This window comes from Akebia trifoliata, chromosome 14, assembly GCF_017979445.1.
Source record: "Akebia trifoliata isolate Shusen 1 chromosome 14, ASM1797944v1, whole genome shotgun sequence".
Taxonomy (NCBI): Eukaryota; Viridiplantae; Streptophyta; class Magnoliopsida; order Ranunculales; family Lardizabalaceae; genus Akebia; species Akebia trifoliata.
In genome coordinates this window covers 17,426,066-17,447,109 of record NC_141388.1, presented here as the reverse complement: position 1 = coordinate 17,447,109, position 21,044 = coordinate 17,426,066, and the positions used below count along the sequence as shown (strand labels likewise).

The window sequence follows — 21,044 nt, the reverse complement described above, 5'->3', positions numbered from 1 at the left end:
TATTTCCCACCTATACCACAGCAGCCATATGTCATAACAGCAGTCACCTGCTGCCATTTCATGCCCACAACAACTTCATTTGCGTATACAACTTAGGAATTATTCTAAAGATCTTGCAAGGCATGAAAATTGTATAAGCATACGGGTAATGAATGATAACTCAATTTGTTAATAATAAAGGAATCCTATCTTTGAAAGTTATCTGAATGTACACTGCCTTACATATAAGAAGATAAGACTACATACAACCATCTTTGCAAAATGAGATCATCAATCAAAATCAAATCTAGTCAATTTAAGTTTTGCTACTAGTCATGAAACCTCGTGTATTAAATGAGCAAGAGTGATTGGTCAATATAGAGAAATTTATTTCAATCCCACTCTTGAGGATACATGATTACAACAACTAGTTGGTACATTCACTAGCATGCCTCATGACACATAAAGAAGACAACATATGTTGGTATGTAATTGATGGATGATCCTTGTTGCAAACATTAGCAAATAAAAAATTAACTAGAAGTAGCTCATACCTCTATCAGCTTCTTCAAACAGATTGTAGCCCTCTCCAAGGCTTCGACATCTTCATCTATCCCCAAATATTCGAATTGGAATCTGCAAGATGGAGAAATAAGTGTAGAAATAAGTTATTTTGAATTATGATATACAACCCTCTGTTTTTTACCATCTGTAAACCATAATCTGAATCCTGTTTTATTCATAAATGTATACTAAAATGGAGAAACAAAGTGATCTACTCAAAAGTATTCATGAAAAATAAAAAGGTGTTCCTAAAGGGTTGATTAGATGAAGATGTTAAAAATGGCTGTTAATAATTGATTATTGATGATGACATTATAAATGCATGTGGTTCATAAATTCTTATATTTAACTTGTAAACTATTAGAACTTCATTAACAAAACTTTGATTAATACAAGATTCTGTATACCCTCATCTTTGTCTTTAAGATTCTTCAACCTTCAAAGCTTAATGAAAAATATGAGTTTTGGGTAGAGAAATCCAGTATTTTCTCAGAGTGTTAAGGTGAGATTGGAAATACATGATGCATTGAGAATTCGGGGTGACCTACAGGGGGTTGCCTAGAGTTCTTGTGTGCGCTTGAGAACACCTCGAGACAGTGTCAGTACAACAGCTGCACTGTAGCACCCATAGGGCCTCAAGGCTCGATCCATATCATCTGTATATCCCTGCTTATAGTCCATACGTGGGTCATATGCATGGTATACTTTTGGTTCTAAAGCACAAACCACAATACCAGAATCTCTAATTAAAGATGATGGACTTTTTGACCATTGTTTTGTTCTAAGCAATGTATGGGTCTTGATTGGAAAAAATGTAAAGAAATAATGAAAAAAAGACTAACTTAGGCACTCTAAAAAACACGATTAGTATTAGACAAAAAGCACATGAGGAATAGCTCACCAAATACTTTTTAATTAAGTATTTGTTTAATTATTGAGGATGGGTTAGCTACCTTTCCAGTGAGCAGCCACACAAAGAATAAAAATAGAAGGGGAAACAAACAAACAAACAAATAAGAAGTGATGACTTTTTATGATCCAAAAGAACACTGGCACCACCAGTGAATTTCTCTTGTTATACCTTGTGGTTATAGTGTACTGTTATAGTAAAAGTTATGTTGGGGTGACATTAAGATTTACTGTGATTATCACATTTCTAACGTGGAGATGCGTACATGGTCATCGATGATTACTTGTATATCAAGGAAACACATCTATGGCTATCACATCAACGCAGTGAAAAACAAAGTCCCCCAAGGATTTTCCTTATTATAAATAGAAGCATAAAAAATGTAAATCAATCAACAAATCTGTAAATAAGAGCAAGTGGAGTTACTTGTCTGAAGTACAAATTTGACACAAGCTCGCTCGCTTTCAGAGCTCTATCAATAGAGAGTTCCATAGTCATGTGATGTCAAGAAAAAGGCAACAATCATCTCTCTCAGGTCAGATTGAATGTAGAAAGTTTTTCACTAATTGATTAATGATTGAAATTGGTGAAAATAACTTTAACAAATTCAATAGAAGAAGGAAGTAAATTGGTAAGTCACAAGAATTTTGTGTGGAAATTTGGAATAGAATAGACTTAAGACCCAACTGATACGGCCTCTCCAAATTGTGTCCTATGGCACACTCTAGAGTCCTCCTCAAATAATAATAAAAGGTTATAAATAAAATTAATGGAGCTAATTAGATTTTTAAAGGTCTTTGACAGATATCTTACATGATTGCAGCCAAGCACACCTACTTACAGTCTTACACTCTTACCATGCACATTTCAATCTCATTTTAAATATCACATTGGTTATATAATGCAGGTTTTGCTGTCCATATGTTGTTTGCTGACTGACCCAAACCCAGATGATCCCTTGGTACCTGAGATTGCACATATGTACAAGACCGATAAAGCCAAGTACGAATGGACAGCTCGCAGTTGGACCCAGAAATATGCCATGGGCTGAGCCCTTACATCCAATGATGCACCACTCTTGTCTACTTAAAACTTGTGTTTAATTTCTACATGAACTATAGAGAAAGATTGTACTTATGTTTGCTATTTAATAACATCATAGCTTCCAAGTTGTATGTTGTCTCATATCTAAAGCTACGCGCATTTTGTCAATGATGTCATGATCACCATCGAAGAGTTATCACAAATATTTGGGGTCAGCCATTTTTTATAATAATGTCCAAAACAATAATATAATTGTAAATCAAATTTATTTCTTGCATTCTCACATAAAGAACAAGTCTTCAATTCAAATCAAGTGACACAAAACATGCTAAGAACAGAACTTACATTCAATAGCAGTGTTCTATTTTAAATTGACAATCTAGATTAGAGATTAACGTTGGAGTGTTAAAGTAGGACATAATACAAGAATATTTCATATAGAGTATACTATAAAGAGAAAGAGACACTAAAAAGGACCTTTGTCAATGTATCTCCACATAATTCCTATAGTCTAGAAGTTAATTAGATCAATACGAAAAGTTTTTCGGTTTCTTTTTCTGTAGTTAAAGAATCTTTTTTCGGATGACTACAATGGGGAATTTAATTTATTCCGTTGTTGGGCTATCCTTGAGACATTAGTGATCCAAGTTGTAGTTGAATGGTGTGAAAATACATCCATCAACATATAATAGAACAGATCATAAGAAAAGATATGAAGATTGACTAAGTATATAACTATAGTTGGAGAATTATGTTGCTATTGTGGCTGACCATGTCACTCAAGATCTAGAATGTTAGACGATTCTTGAGATAGACAACACATGACACGTGAGAACCATCTAATGGTCTAGACCTTAACACAACGATCTGGCTTTTGGGGTTGAAGATAAACTACAGCAACCAACAACCATTCTACATGAAGAAATGTTTCATAAATAATGTGAAACTGAACTTAAAAGGATTCAATAGTGAAAGAAATGTTTCATAAACTCACCAAAGTGGAATAACTACAAGAAAGTGAACAACTCTGAACTTGATCTCAAATCTAAAATTGATTTAAGCATTTTGATCTTTAAATCAATCTATAAAATGGAATAATTGAGATTGATTTGATCTCCAATCAAACCAAAGTGGAAATCGTCATATGATCTCAAATCAATCTGAAGTCTTAACCATTTGATTAAATCGAAAGAGAAGATGCATAAAGAAAGAGACGAAGAAGAAGATACATGTTAGAAAGAGCAGATTTCTGCCATTAATTCCGAAAACCCTAGAATCGTAGCTGGAAAGGAGAGGAGAAGATACAGAGAGCAGAGAGAGTGAGATAATTTCGGTCATTTTGTTTAAACCATTTGATTAAGTTGAATGAGAAGATACAGAGAGAGAGAGAGAGATGATACCTCCTCTATCAAATTTCCGCCATTAGCAAAGGAGAAGAGAAGATACAGAGAGAGCAGAGAGAGAGAGATGTTTCGATTTGGTAAATTCGCGCGAAGAATTTCGTGAATAGTTGTATGGAGAAGTGATTTGGTAGATGGGGAGCAGCAGTGATAAGTATAAGACGAGTTCTATCGCGACAGGAATTTTTTGGCCGCCACAATGATAGTGTCGCTAAAAACTAATAATTTTGTAGTGATTGGGTGGTTTGATCATCCTACATGACATCCACATGGGCCAAGTGGGAGTACAAATTGAAAGTCATACATATAATAAAACAGGAGGGTTGTCAAGTAATCTAAACAAGTTAACTAAGGGCACTGAATGTTAAATTAAGAATCAAGTGATCCTCTGTCTATATGAGAATTAGCAATACTATCCTACCCATGTATCTAATGTATTTGTTCTTAGAAAATACACTGAAACATCTATCTTTGGGTGAAGTAGGAAAATGAATAAGTGAATTGTGACAGTAATAACTTTTAAGGGAAAATATAAAAGCCATGTTTAAGAAATGAATGTAATTTACAATGTGTTGATAAAACTATGTTAAAATGCAGATTGTATGACTTCTATTTTTAGTTATTTAACGGTTCAACCTACTCAACCTCTACCTCAACTACAAGTTAGAAAACAACATAACTTCAATGGTGATGTCATTGTTGTAGTCTTGCATGCTTCATTGTCCATTTCAACCCTATAACATATTAGAATCAAAGAAATAGATAAATCTTGTAGGCTTTAATGTGAATTTCCTAACAAATGCTTCACTGTATTTAAATGAAGATTTTTCTAATATTAATAAACAAACCCATATTTTAAGATTTATCATTGTTATTTCCGAGAGAAACAACAAAACCATGTCACTATTGGAAATTAACGGCATTAATTCGATGAAGGAAGAAAATAACTCCTAGGCTCGAAAAAGATTCGAACTCTTTTAGACAAATATTCTCCCCTGCTGGTTGAACCAAAGTACACAAGGGATCAATGAACAAATGCCTTGAGGATACAAAGAAGCCTTACACCCAATTTACTAAATCAGATTATGTACGATTTGATTTAGTCTAGAACACTCTGAAAAATAAGAAACTGATGATGCCTAGATCTTAAGCTTAGAGAGAGGAGAATACATAAATTTTTAGTGAAGAAATCTAAATTATAGTTGACTTTTTATAGCCATTTTTGTGCCTGTTGACCAAGAGTCATGATTTAATGTCTCTTGGTTTAATAATCATTAGATTGTGTCTGATCTGAGATCTAATGATCCAGATTGCACCCTATCGAAGGTATGTGTCTCATGCCTTTTAATTAACACCTTTTAGTTGAGTCTGTTTTATCTAGTGGCTTTGATCGCGTCCGATCAGTTGCCATTTGATCTAACGGATCCGATTGTCCCTAATTGGATACCAAATATGAATCAACACACCTGATCGATTATGATTGGGTACTACCTTGAACCAACGCACCTGGTCATTTCTGATCAGTTATTATATCGATCCATCGTACCTGATCGTTCTGATCGGGTACTACCTTGATCCAATGCATCGAATCGTTCTCAATCCGATATTATTTCGATCCGTCATATGCGATCGATTCCCGATTGGATTCTAACTTCATCGTGTGGTGCTGATCGCACCTGATCCATCACATGTGACGGATCAACCACAACAGTTGGATAGTTTCGTATTCCAAAAACTTTATGGCTCCCCAACTCCTTGCGATGACGCGATCAGTTGCCATTTGATCTAACGGATCCGATCATCTCTAATCGGATACTAAACATGAATCAACATACCTAATCGATTATGATCGGGTACTAACTTGATCCAACACACTTTATCATTTCTGATCAGGTACTATATCAATCCATCGTACCTGATCATTTTGATCGGGTACTACCTTGATCCAACACATCAGATCATTCTCGATCCGGTATTATTTTGATCCATCGTATCTGATCGGTTCTCGATTGGATACTAACTTGATCAAGCGGTGCTGATCACACCCGATCCATTACACGTAACGGATCAACCACAACCATTGGATAGTTTTCTATCCCAAAAAATTTAAGGCTCCCCAGTTCCTCGAGACGATGTGTACGTGCGAAGTGCTCAGTGCGCCTCAAAGCACCTTAAACGCCCAATCGCCCTTTTGCACGTCGCACGTGTCCGTGTGTGTGAACGGCTGGTGCTTCGCACCACCTCAAAGCACTGGATCAAAGCTTTAAAGGTGTGACATAATACAATTAACTATGTTGACTATTACTTATAAGGTACACACCACTTTCTTACTTGTGAGCAATGTGGGACTAAACCTTATATACACAAAAATCTCAAAATCTAACTTAAGGAAAAAAACAAACCAATAAACTACTAAATACATGTTTCATTTTGAAAATATTCAAGAAATCCCCCACTATTTCAAAATATAAATAGTTAAAATTATATTTATAATATTAAAAAAACTACATCACTTAAGTGGCTGCATACGTACCCAAATAGGGATCAAGTTTCTGTAGTTCTTACAACTAAAGAATAATTAAATGATTACATCAGTTTACAAAAATAAATTAACATCATCGTAGTGACTAGTACATAGATGAGAGGTATCTTTTGAATTTGAACTTTCACTTAGTGTAAATAATCAAAGCTTTGTCAAGGTGCTGTAGTGAACGTATCTTGAACTAAAGACCCTTAGAGACGAGCCGTATTCTTCACACATACTTTTCTTGAAGAGGTTGAGTGTTCTATTTGCTTTGCACATTAATGGCCATGCGTTATATCCTATTTTCATGAGTGTTTTTAGAATCGGTCCAGTTTTCATAGGAAACGGCCTGATTTCCTCACTCATATAGGTAAGTTCACTTGAAGTGATTCTGCGAGTCACTACTTAAAATTTTAGAACTTATTAAGGATTTGAATCAATCATTTATCTTATAGAAACTAGCACTAGATTTAGAAAATGGGGTAAATTAGTACTAGTGTCCTGCTAAACCACTTATTTGACTTGTTTGTACCCATTGAACCTTGTTTATCTATTTCAAGACAAATGTTGGGTTTTCATCAAAATTGATTAATTTATTTTATAGACCTTAGCCCCATTCCTTTAGAACTTTTAGATATCATATCTCTTAGAAGTCCTTTAGTTAAAGGATTCGTTAAATTCCTATTAGTTTCCACATAGTAGACTGTAATTATTCCACTTTTGAGTAATTGTCTCAGAAAATTGTGTCTAAAGCTTATGTGCCTTGATTTTCTATTGTACGTTTTACTTTTAACTTTATACAATGTTGCCTGGCTTTCACAATTAATCATTATAGCTGAAGTAGGCTTCTTCCATAATGGTATATCCATTAATAGATTTCTATGTCACTCTGCCTCTTTACACGAATCTGCCAATGCTATCATTTCTGATATCATGATAGAGTCCGAAATACAAGTCTGTTTCTTAAATGCCCAAGAAATAGTAACTCCACCTAACGTAAAGATCCAGCTAGTTGTTGACTTTGAATTTGGCTCTACATTATTCCAACTTGCATCACTATACCCTTCAAATACATTTGGATATCCTTAATAATGTAGTCCGTAGTAGGTGTGTTATGTCGTTTTACTAGTAATTCAAGTACCTTAAAACTCTAGATACAGCATTCCAATGCTCGGTACTTGGATTACTAGTAAAACGACATAACACACCTACTACGTGTACAATGTCAGGTCTTGTGCAATGCATAGCATACATAGGACTCCCAATGACATTGGCATATTCTAATTGAGCTTTAACACGACCAGTGTTCTTCATTAACTTGATACTAGGATCCATAGCTAGGGGCTGGTTTATGATCAAAATGATCATATTTCTCCAAAATTGTCTCAATATAATGAGATTGTGACAAAATCATTGCATTGTCTTTCCTTAGGATTTTAATTCCTAGCATTACGTCAACCTCCCCTAAATCTTTCATATCAAAATTTATAGATAGAAACCTTTTGATTTCTTCTACACACTCAACGTTAGTTCCAAAGATCAATATGTCATCAACATAGAGACAAATAATGACACCAACATTATTATCAAATTGACAATAAATGCATTTGTCAGCATCATTTATTTTGAAACCATGAGATAAGACTATTTTATCAAATTTCTCATGCCATTGAAAATGAGCTTGCTTTAAACTATAAAGAGATTTAATTAGTTTGTGAACTTTCTTTTATTGACCAGGTTTGACAAAATCTTCCAGTTGCTCCATTTAAATTTTTTCTTCAAAATTACTATTTAGAAAAGTTGTTTTTACATCTATTTGATGGACAACCATTTTATGAATGGAAGCGAGAAAAATAAGTAGTTGAATAGAAGATATCCGAGTTACTAGAGCATATATATCAAAATTGTCTATCCCGTGTCTCTCTTTAAAACCCTTAGCAACTAATCTAGCTTTAAACTTATTTATTGATCCATCTGCATTCAATTTCTTCTTAAAAATCCATTTACACCCTATAGGTTTCACACCTGGGGGTAAATCATAGAGAATCCAAATTTGATTAGAAATAATCGAATTCATCTCATCATTAATAGCTTCTTTCCAAAATAATGAATCTCTAGAATTTATAACCTCAGAAAATTTAGAGGGTTCATCTCTTTCTACATTTAATATGAACTTAGTAACATTCTTGACTTCATATTTATGTCCTTCAATAAGATAAATCAAAAAGTTAGGTCCAAATGTACGTTCAACTCTAGCTCTCTTACTTCTCCTAGGTTCAGGATCTTATTGATCATAACCTGGGTCACCACTAGTGTTATCTTGAACAGGTTGATGAATCTGTTTAGGAATAAAATTTTCAGAAATTGGATCATGGGGATTTGACTTAGTCAAATTCTCAAAAAATTCTACATCTACAGATTCAATGATATTACCAGTTTCCAGATCTAAAAATTGATAAGTTAGGCTATTCTGAGAATAACCAATAAACACACATTTGTAAGTTCTTACTCCTAACTTTGGTCTCTTAGGGCTAGGTTTTCTTACATAAGCAAGACACCCCCACACTTTGAAACGATTAAGATTAGGTTTCCTTTTGAACCAGAATTCATAAAGAGTAACATTATTTTTCTTTGTTGGAACTCTATTCAAAATATAACATACAGAAAGAATTGCTTCACCCACTAACGAATAAGATAAACTTGAACTAAAAATCATAGCAGTTACCATTTCAACTAAGGTTCTGTTTTTTCTTTCTGCAACTCCATTTTGTTGTGGCGTGTAAGGAGTCGTAAATTGATGGATAATGCCATGAGTTTCACAAAACTTAATGAACTTATTTGGATAGTATTCACCACCCCTATCAGAACGTAGAATCTTAATTTTATGGTTAAGTTGATTTTCAACTTCTGCCTTAAAGATTTGAAATTTCTCAAATACTTCATCTTTAGTTTTCATTAAATAAATTTAAGCGTACCTTGAGTGTTCATCAATGAAGGTAACAAAATATTTATTGCCTCCACATGTTTAACTATTAAGGTCGCATACATCACTATGAATAAGTTCTAAGATAGAAGAAGTTCTTTCAACAAATTTAAAGAATTTTCTAATTATCTTAGATTGAACACAGGTTTGGCATTTAGAAATATTCTCTAAGTTACACTTGGGAATAAGCCCTAGATTAATCCTACATTTAATTGAATCATAATTAACGTGTCCTAATCTACCATGCCACAAATATAATGAATCAACAATATACAAAACAGAAAAAATTTCATTATCTAAATTTCGGGGTATCATGCCTTTACAAGAATAACCATGTCCTATAAATTCATTGTTCTTAGACAAGGTAAGTCGATCCGATTCATATACAAGCTTGAAACCTGATTTATTAAGTAGGTTTCCTAACATAAGATTCTTAGAGAGATCTAGAACATGGAAAACATTGAAAAGAAGTACAGTTTTTCCAGAAGTGAATCTAAGACCTACAGTCCCAACTCTGAGAATGTTGGAAAGAGAACCGTTTGTCATTTTCACTTTTGTACCTTCACCACAAGGTTCATATCTTGTGTAGAGAATTGTATCATTATAGAAGTGATCTGTTGTTCCAGTGTCAACCTACCAACACTGTTGTTTGACACAACATTTGCTAGTGAATGAGTATGGGAAACTGTTGCAACCATTGGTTCCTCTGTCACTATTGTATTTGCTTCTTTCTTGAATTCTTTTTTTCAATGTCGGCATTCTCGTGCATAATGACCAGGCTTATTACAATAAAAACACCTGCTATTTTTCTTCTTATTTTTATCAGATTTCTTCTTGAAATAGGAAGTTTTATTAGGTTTTAACCTAAAATCAATTTTCTTGGGCTTATCACCCTCAATCAAGTTTACTTTGGTTTTCTCTATTTCTTTATCTTTATGTTTTCTATTACGAACATCTTCTTCTATACGAAAGTGACGTTGTAGAGATTCTAAAGTATACTTCTCCTCATGCTTCATCTTCTTCTTATAACTTTTCCAGGATTGAGGAAACTTTGAAATAATAGCTTCCACTTGAAAATCTTCTAAACGATCGATTTTGGCAATCTAAAGATCTCTAACAATTAACTGAAGTTTATGTACTTGTGACAGAACCGGTTTGTCGTTGGACATCTTAAACTCAAAATAATTACTAATAAGAAATTTTTGATTACTTGCCTCTTCTATTTTGTATTTGTTTTCCAAAACTTTCCAGAATTCTTTGGTTGAGTTGACTGTATAGTAGATATCGTAAATCGAATTGGAGAAAGCATTAAGAATATAGTTTTTGCATAAAAAATCATCTGTATTTTGTTTCTTACACCTTTTTTTCAATTCCGTACTATCTTCTAGAGTAGCATCAGGAATGAGTTCTAGATCATCTTCTAGAATGTATGCTATGTTTAGTGTAATTAGGAAGAACAACACTTTCTGTTGCCATCTAGTAAAGTGTTGTCCATCGAATCGGTCAAGATGAGATATGTCTTGATTCATCATTTAGAGAGAATGAAATGTCGAAGCCTCCATCGAATAAAAAGAATATTGTCTAAAACTATTGGAAATTAACGGGATTAATTCGATGAAGGAAAAACATAACTCCTAGGCTCGAAAAGATTCGATCACTTTTAGACAAATATTCTCCCCTACTGGTTGAATCAAAGTACACAAGGGATCAATGAACAAATGCCTTTAGGATATAGAGAAGCCTTATACACAATTTACTAAATCAGATTATGTACAATCTGATTTAGTTTAGAACACTCGAAAAAATAAGAAACTGATGATGCCTAGATCTTAAGCTTAGAGAGAGGAGAATACATAAATTTTTAGTGAAGAAATTTGAATTCTGATTGGCTTTTTATAACTATTTTTGTGTTTGTTAACCAAGAGTCATAATTTAATGTTTCTTGGTTTAATAGTCGTTAGATTGTGTCTGATCTGAGATCTAATGATCCAGATTGCATCCTATCGATGGTATGTGTCTCATGCCTTTTAACTAACACTTTTTAGTTGAATCTGTTTGATCTAGTGGCTCTTATCGCGTCTGATCGTCCCTGGTCGAATACCAAACATGAATCAACACACCTGTTCGATTTTGATCGGGTACTACCTTGATCCAACACACCTAATCATTTCTGATCAGGTATTATATCGATCCATCGTACCTGATTGTTTTGATCGGGTACTGCCTTGATCCAATACATCGGATCATTTTCGATCCGGTATTCTTTCGATCCATCATATCCGATCGATTTCTGATCAAATACTAACTTGATCGTGCGGTGCTAATCGCACTCGATCCATCACACGTGACAGATCAATCACAACTGTTGGATAGTTTCGTATCTTGAAAATTTAAGGCTCTCCAGCTCCTCGCAATGATGTATTGCACCTCAAAGTGCCCAGTGCGTCCTAAACGCTCAATCGCCCTTTTACACGTCGCACGTCGCACGTGCGTGGGTGGTACTTCGCACTACCTCAAAGCACTAGATCAAAGCTTTAAAGGTGTGACACAAATACAACTAACTATGTTGACTATTACTTATAAGGTACACCACTTTCACTACAAAATAAACGGTCTTCACCGGCGTTTCGAAATCGCCGCCATATGCTAACAAAGCGTCGGTATTATGCATCAACGACGGTTATCGTTTAGCTTGCAATTGTGGCGTCGGGGAAAGATATTGCGGCGTTTTACGCGGCGGTTATCGAACCGCCAGAAATAACACGTTTTTTCCAGCGGTTTTAGGATCAAATTACCAGCGGTTATGAAATACCGATAAAACTTTTTGTACACGCGTATTTTTCTATTACTGGCGGTTTATACACCGTCGGAAATACATAGTATAAACGGCGCTTTCTATGAACCGCCACTGAAATAATGTATTAGAGGCGCTTAAATAACTGCCGGTAATATACTATAGTAACGGCATTTTCTGGAACCGCCGTTAAATAATGTATTAGAGGCGCTTAACAAAACTGCCGCTAATATTGGATATTAACGGCATTTCTTGGAAATCGCTTGTAAAGTATGTATTAGAGGCGGTTTAGGAACCGCCGGTAATAAAAATAATTAAAAAAAAAAAATTCCCTGAAAAAAAAATAAATAAATTACAATTTGTATGTACTCATAAACAATTAACCTGAAAATTAGAAAATTCCAAATAAAATGAGTGAGAATTCCAAATAAAATGTGTTCCCAACATTCAATACTACATACCAAAAAGAGCTAAATATACATTCCTGACTAAAATTATTCAATTTCATTGTGGAAACTACATACCTGCTGCAATATCTTGCTCCATTCACCCATTATTTCCTTCTCAAATCATCTTTAGGTGGATCAGAACAAACATCCAAACAATCAGTAAACAAGAAATGCCCTGTTAAGAAATGGATATGGGGATCCAAAGATAGTTATAATCAGTTTCGATTATGACCAATACAAGAACTTGTAACTAATAGAACAATCCACCTAGTGATTGTGTGTGTGTGTGTGTGTGTGTGGCAGGGGGTAACTACACTGACTACAACAGCTAATGCAAGAACCTGAGTAGTTAATGCTATCACATAAATTAATTGAGAACTCATTCATACTTGTAGGAAAAAAGGGATGGATATCCAATAATGGAGGAAAAAAGTAAACCTGGTACAGATATGTGCTCCCAATTTTTGCTGCTCGAGCTTTTAGTCAATATTAGCAAATGTACTCAAATGAGTGGGTATTATATATAAGTAGCAATTGCATAAACCAAAACCTGGTTTATGATTATATCCCCTAATCACCTATTTCAATATGATTAACATGGTCCAGGAGACTTGTCTGTCAATAAGATCTCCAAAACCTGTTAAGACTGATTTATCATCAAGAAAAAAAATATTAATAATACTTAAGTATGGTGATGATGATATAATTCAATAATAACTTTCTTTGTGTCTGATTTTGTTTGTGATTTTGTTTGGTAAAACATTTTTGTCAAGTATTGAAGAAATGTACTAACATTCTTCAGAAATTCTCAAGAAAACATGAAAACAAAGTATGGAAAGACCTATTAAGGGGGTAGAGAGACCCTTATGGCAGTGAATGAGTTTGTCAAAAATATAAAAAGAAGTTAATACCTGTACAAACTTCGCAAAAATCCAGAACCAATTGGAGATCCATTATACAGAGCCATGGAAGCCCCATTCAATAGAGAAGCATAAACTAGCCAAGGGCCCATCATCCAGCCAAGATTAGAGGGTCAAGCAACAATATCATCCTTACAAATATCCATGTGGCACCACGCATCAGCAGCAGTTATTAGAAACGGTTAACTACTTTCATTGATCAGTGTGTGGCTGGTTTGCATTTGCAGCCAATGTTGCAAGAACCTGATGTTCAGAACCACAGGGTGCATATGGTCAAGGTATAAAATCTCATTCCAGGGTAATGTTTCGGTCAAGACAAAAACCAAAATGGTATCCCCCAAAACATTTCATTCAAAATAAAAAAATCAATAACTTTGGACTAATTTCCTAAATTAGTAATCTTCGTAATGCACATCTGAAATCATCCTTGAACTACTCTAGAACATTCGCATGATATGGAGAGGCATTTCAAAATTCACATAATTAATGAGTTAGATAAATCAAAAGGAAAATGTTGGAATAACACAAAGGTGACAAAAATGATGTGGTGGCACACACATAATCGTAGATGCTTTTTACTCATAACTCGCGGAAAAGCATCAACGGTAATGTGCATGACACCACATCATTTTGTCACCTTCGTGTCTTCGTTTGTGTCACCAACACGACTCAAATCAAAATAACCTATATAATACAAACTTTTATATCAGCATCTTTTCATCCCCTTCAATGCAACAGCCCAAAAGCCTAACAAGATTCCTATGTAGAAGTTTTGAAATCATTGCAACCTCATTCTTGAACTCCTCCACACCTTGTCTAGATCTCTTAGAAGGTCTTTCTATAGCTATTTCTTGTCCATTTGGTAATAGTCCCTAGAAACAAACATCAATCTGTTTAAAATAACCAGTTTTTACAATAAACCCCTTCACTAAATTAGTTTTGTCAGTTCAAGTTGGGTGTTATTAAGGCTAATTTTCATTTATAAGTAGGAAATTCTAATTTGCCGACTTTTAAGGGAGTAAAATTAAGAAGATAATGAAATCAAGTAAAACAACTAATACCTTGAAAACTGGCCCAAAACCACCTTGCCCAAGCTTATTCCCATCATCAAAGTTGCTTGTTGCAATTGATATCATCTCAAAATTGAAAATTTGCAAATCTGGGTTGTCTCCTAGCATATTTGAATCTGCAAATTCTTCACTTGTTTTATTGCTTCTCTATTTAGTCCCCCTCTTACAATATAAGTATGTGTAGACTCCAACACTGACGATAACTACTAGTCCAATAACAACTGTAATTATGATAATTACGTTTACATTCTTCTTATCTGCAATTTCAAAAGAAACTCATATCATTAAAAACAAACTTGCATCTTCAGATCACTTCAAACTAAACATATTTTAGTTTAGAAAGGAATTTCAATTGAGTTACCTTTATTTCCCAAGTAATTACTTGTCAAAGAAAAAAGTAGAGGTAGTAATTGGGCATGAAACAACCATGTCACTCCCATAGTTGTTCAGTCCCTGCAAAAACAAAGTAATTAAAATGATGGGGAAAGAACTCCATGACCATATAACTAAGTCTAATGACCATCATTTGGACCATTGAATACAATATTAACATTAACACCACTTAAGTTTTTGAAGTCGGAATACATCAGATCCATACGTTGAGCTATGTGAGGTAAAATCTTGAGGTCACTCCAGCACAACCTCTATTTCTTTTTCCACATATTTTCAGATACTCCTAAACTATCTACAAGTTTTTAAAGAAGCTATTGCCCTGCCCTTTAACGAATAAAATAAAATGCAGACCCCCCCAAAAAAAAAAAAGAGATAAAGTGATCTTTAATTGTGGCCATTTTCTTGCTTTTTTGACACCTTTTGGCCATTTTCTAATGTGCAGTATGAAAATTTTTCTTGAATTGTTTTCACATTTATGCTGACATTGAGAAACTATATTATTCATCTTGTATTGCATCTCTAGTTCCTTCTGCAGAATGAAGAACATCACACTTCGATATATACTCTTCATCACTAGCTTTGTTCAAGGAAGACAGAAAGACTAAATTTCTTTTACAGAATCTACTCGTATATAAGGGGATTTAAAGAAGCTTTTCAAAGCAGTGAACCAAGATTTGAAAAGGTGAAGGATACATATTTGGGGAGACATTCCAGCTATGGCCATCTACAACAGAAAATATAGCTGTAGATTAGAATGCAAGAAAGAAGGAAAGAATTGTAGATGGAGGAGTGTTTTCTTACATTTATCCACTCATTGTTGGGATTGATATCCACTGGTTTCATAAGGCTGATGATTGGAAAACAATAATGGGTAAGTGATGATCAGAACTTAAAAAGAGTTACATATAAAAGAAAAATAAGTGGGCTGTGCTGCAAATGAAAGCTGAAGCACTCCTAGACAGTAGTGGTAGTGCTGAGGATCAACTATTCGCAGACTAAGATAACATTCTAAGTTGTACTTCTAGATTTTCTATTACAAATTCCAACAGAATAAAGCTGAAGAGACCTCAAGATTGTACCTCATATAACACGTCTTGACTTGAAAGTGTGTAGAAATCATAGATGCTTTTCATCAAGATATGAGTCAAAAAATATCTATGATTCCTACACATTTTTATGTCAGGATGTGCGATATGAGTTCCAATCTTAAGGTCACTCCAGCATGACTCATTCCAACAAATTGGTAAAGGTTTGGAAACCTAATAGGAAGCATTGTGTCTTTTTGAGAAACAGGGCCATGACATACAACCCACTGTTTTTGTAATTAGTAAAATTTTAACACATTATCGTTCTATAAAATGCAAAATTGAAGTTACAATTTGAAATTCATTTTCAGTTCAACCATGCCTAGCAGGACCCATCATTTATTTATCAAAATCGACCACCAAAAGAATTTTTTTTTATTTAAAAAACGAAAGATCGACAATTATGCTACATTCCAGACAACTTGAGCTTTAAGAATAGGGGGTAAATGTACCTTTTAGAAAGCACTTGATCACAAATGGGACAAACTGCATCATTGTTGAGGATCTTAGTGGCATCTTCCGTGCCTTTTTCCTGATGTTGAAGAAACCAAATGCAAGAACCAATTTCGCTATTTCTATGTGAAAAATAAGTTAGTGTATAACTGCACATAAAAGAAAAATAATATGTGAGCAGATACATAAGAGGTGGCCACAAGTGGTTGATATGGCACTCCCTTCAAGTTCTCTCCAGCACACATTGCACCTCATTTCAGCCTTCAGGGACAATTTTTAATCCCATGACACATTAGTGGGTCAAAGATGACAGAACGATTTCCATATTAGAATCAGAAATCTAACCAATGTTAGAAGTATAATGGAAATTTTGTTGAAGGGACTACAGGCAGGTTATCAAGGTGTATAATGAGAAAGAATTTGTAATCTGTTCGATAAACAAATGATACCCCTGGTGGCATTCCAATTGGATCCTCCACAAGTTCTGAGGCTCCATTTGATCCCATCCTTCCATATATTGCCTATGAATTTCGATTTTGTTCAGAACTCAAGTCTCTGGATTGTTCATCATGTTTAATCACTCGGGGTGAGAAGCTTTTTGAGTTCAATTCATTGTTTGAATGCCATCCATTAACTTGTACACCGGACACTACTTCTGCAATGCCATGGTCTCCATCCAAGTAATGTTCCTCATTATCAGACAAGCTATGTGATGTTTCCATGTCATAGTGGCTTTGTGATGTTTCCATGTCATTGCAGCTTTTATTCATCTCATCCCCATTCCCGGACAAATTTCTGCCAAAAATTGAAGTAAGGGCACAAGGCAATGAGGGTGAACCTGTAACCTTACGCATTAGACCACCCGAAACACTGTTGAATTGGCGCAGAATATCATCCATGGCATCATCCACATTGAATGTGGATAAAATACAGCAAGTGTTAAGATTAACAAGAAACATAAACAAAAAGCTGGACTGAAGGAAATAATCAAAAAGAAAAACAACAATCTTATTAGGGGGAAAAAAACATACCAGCAGAGACTTTAAGCAAACTAGTAAGACATTTTCATATACAAACTTAATTCTAACTAAAATATTACAAAAGAAAATCAGAAATAACAGATGCAGTAGTCATTACCAGCAGAGACTTTAAGCAAACTAGTAAGACATTTTCTCTTATTTCACTACAAAGGGATAGGAAATTCAAAGATGGATTGCAAACATGCAAATTCAGACTCAATTCCAACTAAAATATTTCAAAACGAAACAGAAATCCTTCGAATGAGGTTTGAAGAAGGATCATCTCTTTTTCTGCTTATGTAAATTGACTGTTCAATAATAAGGATCATCTCTTTGTCCCTAACACGCGGAGCTAAAGCATAGCATGGAGTGACACTTGACACAATGTGGGTGGAAACTACATATCACCTTTAGAGGATATTGGCATGTTTCAATCATGGGCAGATGATTCAATATACATCTTTTCTGCTACACTTAGTGTGACAACTTTCGCTGATTAAAATCTCAAAATCAAAGGGCACAACGACCAACTTACGCTGATTCACACTTGGTGTGAATGGGTTTATTTTTTAGAAGGTGGCGGGGGCGCAGGAGAGCTGATGGAAATTAAGTTTTTAAAGGGCACAACAACCAACTTACGGCACATATGAGGACTTTAAGCCGGAATAATTGGGCGTAGATTGAACTTTTGAATGGAAACACAAAAAGAAAGTAGAATTTTTACCGACAACAAAATTACAGCATCTCATAATGAAAGTTAATTGATTGCAAATTACCACATACCTTATTAAACACCATTAAGTACTAATATCACCCTTATCACTTCAAACTTTAGAGTACATCTACAGCAAAAATATTCAAAATGTTTATATAGATTGAAAAAATGTGTAAGAGAAACACACCTTCCCTACAAAACCCCCAAGGCATAGGAAATAATCAATTGGTGTAACCATGTGTTTGCTATGAACAATTTTCCCCAAGATTCGTTCAACTGTTGCACCCTGATTTGAAAATCAAAGTATCAAATGAAGAACAAGCAGTCTGTTTCTAGTTCACTATACATGTATATAATACCAGTCTTTGATGATAGGTTAACTCCACTCACCTTTGGAACACCAAAAGATCTGAACTCAACAGATTGGATACCTTGAACAAAATCAATAATGAGCAGACTTCATTTCCCTATTCATCATAGTGTGGGTACTTATCAGTTACAACAATTTTGTAAACCAATTGGTACAAGATCCACCAATTGGTACAAGATCTCAAAGTTCTTGGGTTTTTTGCACTTAGTGCATCATGAGTTTTAGGTAATCGAGTAGCACTCCAAGTATGTATAAACTCACAATGAGGGAATGGGGATATGATCTCACTTGTGAAAGTAATAAATTTATGGTTAGGCTAGCAAACGGAGCCTGAAATTAAGGATTGTGTTTGGTTGCACTTGCAGGGACAACACCATTCTATTTGAGTTGCTTGTACTTATATTAAAGGCCATGTCATGAACTAAGAACGTAAGGGTAGTGTAGTGACTCGGGCTGAATCTTCATTAGTGACAAAGCTAACCCTTACCAAGTTTAATATGTAATTGGGACATGTGTGAAGTGGGTGGCCCCCTTCTGATATTATAGTTGCACTATACTCTCTCACTTAATTACATGGCCTATCTTCTTTTTTTTGGGCATGTTGTGGGGTGGTATTCTAGAGTTGATAATAACACATTTTTCAATATTATAGTTGCACTATACTCAGCCTGGGCTTGTTTCTTACTACATTCATTGAAAAAAGAGGGAAAGCAATATTTAAATCATCCTTTAAATGTTCTTAACATGCAGGTTTGGGTCTCTCACAAGTTAGAAGTTAAATTAAGGACTTCTACTTAATGTTGTGCATGTGCTTCATTAATTATCAGAACTGGAGGAATTGATGATCCTCCATTGTGCACAGACTGCACGCTGCAGCTTTAGGGATATATAAGCTTCCACCAATATTCCAAGACAGATCCAACTCACTAGTTTTGCCAACGATAAGAAAATATCTCTCCACTCATTCCAACTTTGTTGCTGTCTATGTAACAAGAACTTTCTGTTTGGAATGCATGTAGACACTCAACACATTAGTACATTATTTTTCTAATTGTACAAGAGAATTATTGGCTAGCATGTTATTGTCAAACTTTCAGCTTAATTTGGGTTTAAAAAAACAACACAAGGTTCATTTTATCGTTATGGGGTGATGGACTATCCTATGTTGCTATCAATCTTGTTCAATGTATTGGTCTTCTTATGAGTGAACTACAATCAGATTTGTGTGCTCTTCTTTACAGGTTTGTCTTGTAGTAGAGATAGCTTTGCCAAGAAGGCAACATTACTGGTTTTGATCCTGCATATGAGTCGGTTATTCTGAAGGTATTGTGTATTTCAGAACATGCACCTCCTTAATAGATTTATGATATACTAAACTACTGAAAGTGTTTGTGTGTACTAACAATTTAAGAATATATTGTTATTAGGGTGCTGTTAATTTGTGCCCGGTACACGTTAAGGTGCATTAAATACACCTCCAAAATTTATGTTAGGAGCGGATGGAATTTGGATTTTCTGCTTGTGGATTGGCATACACTATGTGCAAAAGACCATATTTGACAGTCTTAAAACAACAAAGAAGTCTAACCTGAAAAAGGAGATTTAGAATATATATGCTATGTTGATGATTATAAAACTAGTAGTAAAAAAAGTGGAACAGAGTGGCTCATCAGCAACACAAACAAGATGTTGGCCAGCTTGAGCTAGGTGAAAGAGGGGTACTTACCTCAAGAAGTGGTCGGTCATGTTCAGCCTTAGGAAGAATACCAAAGCATTGCTTGATGTATAACTAAGAGTACATAAGGTAAAGCAAATGAGCAAGACCTGCAATGAAACATTGTGAAAGTCATTAACCATTATTTTCCATAAAGAATGCTTCTCCAACAAACAGGACTAGATCTGGACTGTTAAGGTTTATCACACACACACACACCACAACAGCAACAGCAATAACAATCTTTCTATGATACAGAGAAGAATTGATAATTTGCACAAAAAAGAACTCAACAATAGACACACACACACCCCCAACCCCCCCCCCCCCCCCCCCCCCGCCAACAACAACAACAACAATAACAAACTTTCTATGTTTCACGGTTAGTGCTGATAGTCTCAAGACCCGAGTTGGTTGGTGAGTTTCCTTGAACATAGTTTGAGCCAATATCACCACCAAGGAAATCATGGACACTGGTAAGATAATTATCTCCATAAGACCCACATGCATTATACTCCATTGGCATAGGCATCCCATCCATTTTTGACACATGATGGCTCCTTGTGGAACATGGCACACATGTAACCAAGCAAATTCATTTATGGGTGTTTGAAAGAAATTGCACAAAATTACAAATTCATTTACAACTAGGCCTACA

General features: G+C 34.8%; 1 long non-coding RNA gene across 1 annotated transcript; it reads right to left on the bottom strand.

Moving 5' to 3' along the window:
- Window positions 1–448: 448 nt before the first annotated feature.
- On the bottom strand, window positions 449–20,666 carry LOC147386475 (uncharacterized). Its single transcript, XR_015172028.1, has 9 exons — window positions 20,399–20,666; window positions 18,693–18,769; window positions 16,568–18,588; window positions 15,832–15,877; window positions 14,999–15,754; window positions 14,629–14,894; window positions 13,559–13,810; window positions 12,723–12,822; window positions 449–615 (listed from the first exon to the last, which is right to left on the bottom strand). It is a non-coding gene; the product is annotated as an uncharacterized LOC147386475 (long non-coding RNA).
- Between the last annotated feature and the right edge of the window lie 378 nt (window positions 20,667–21,044).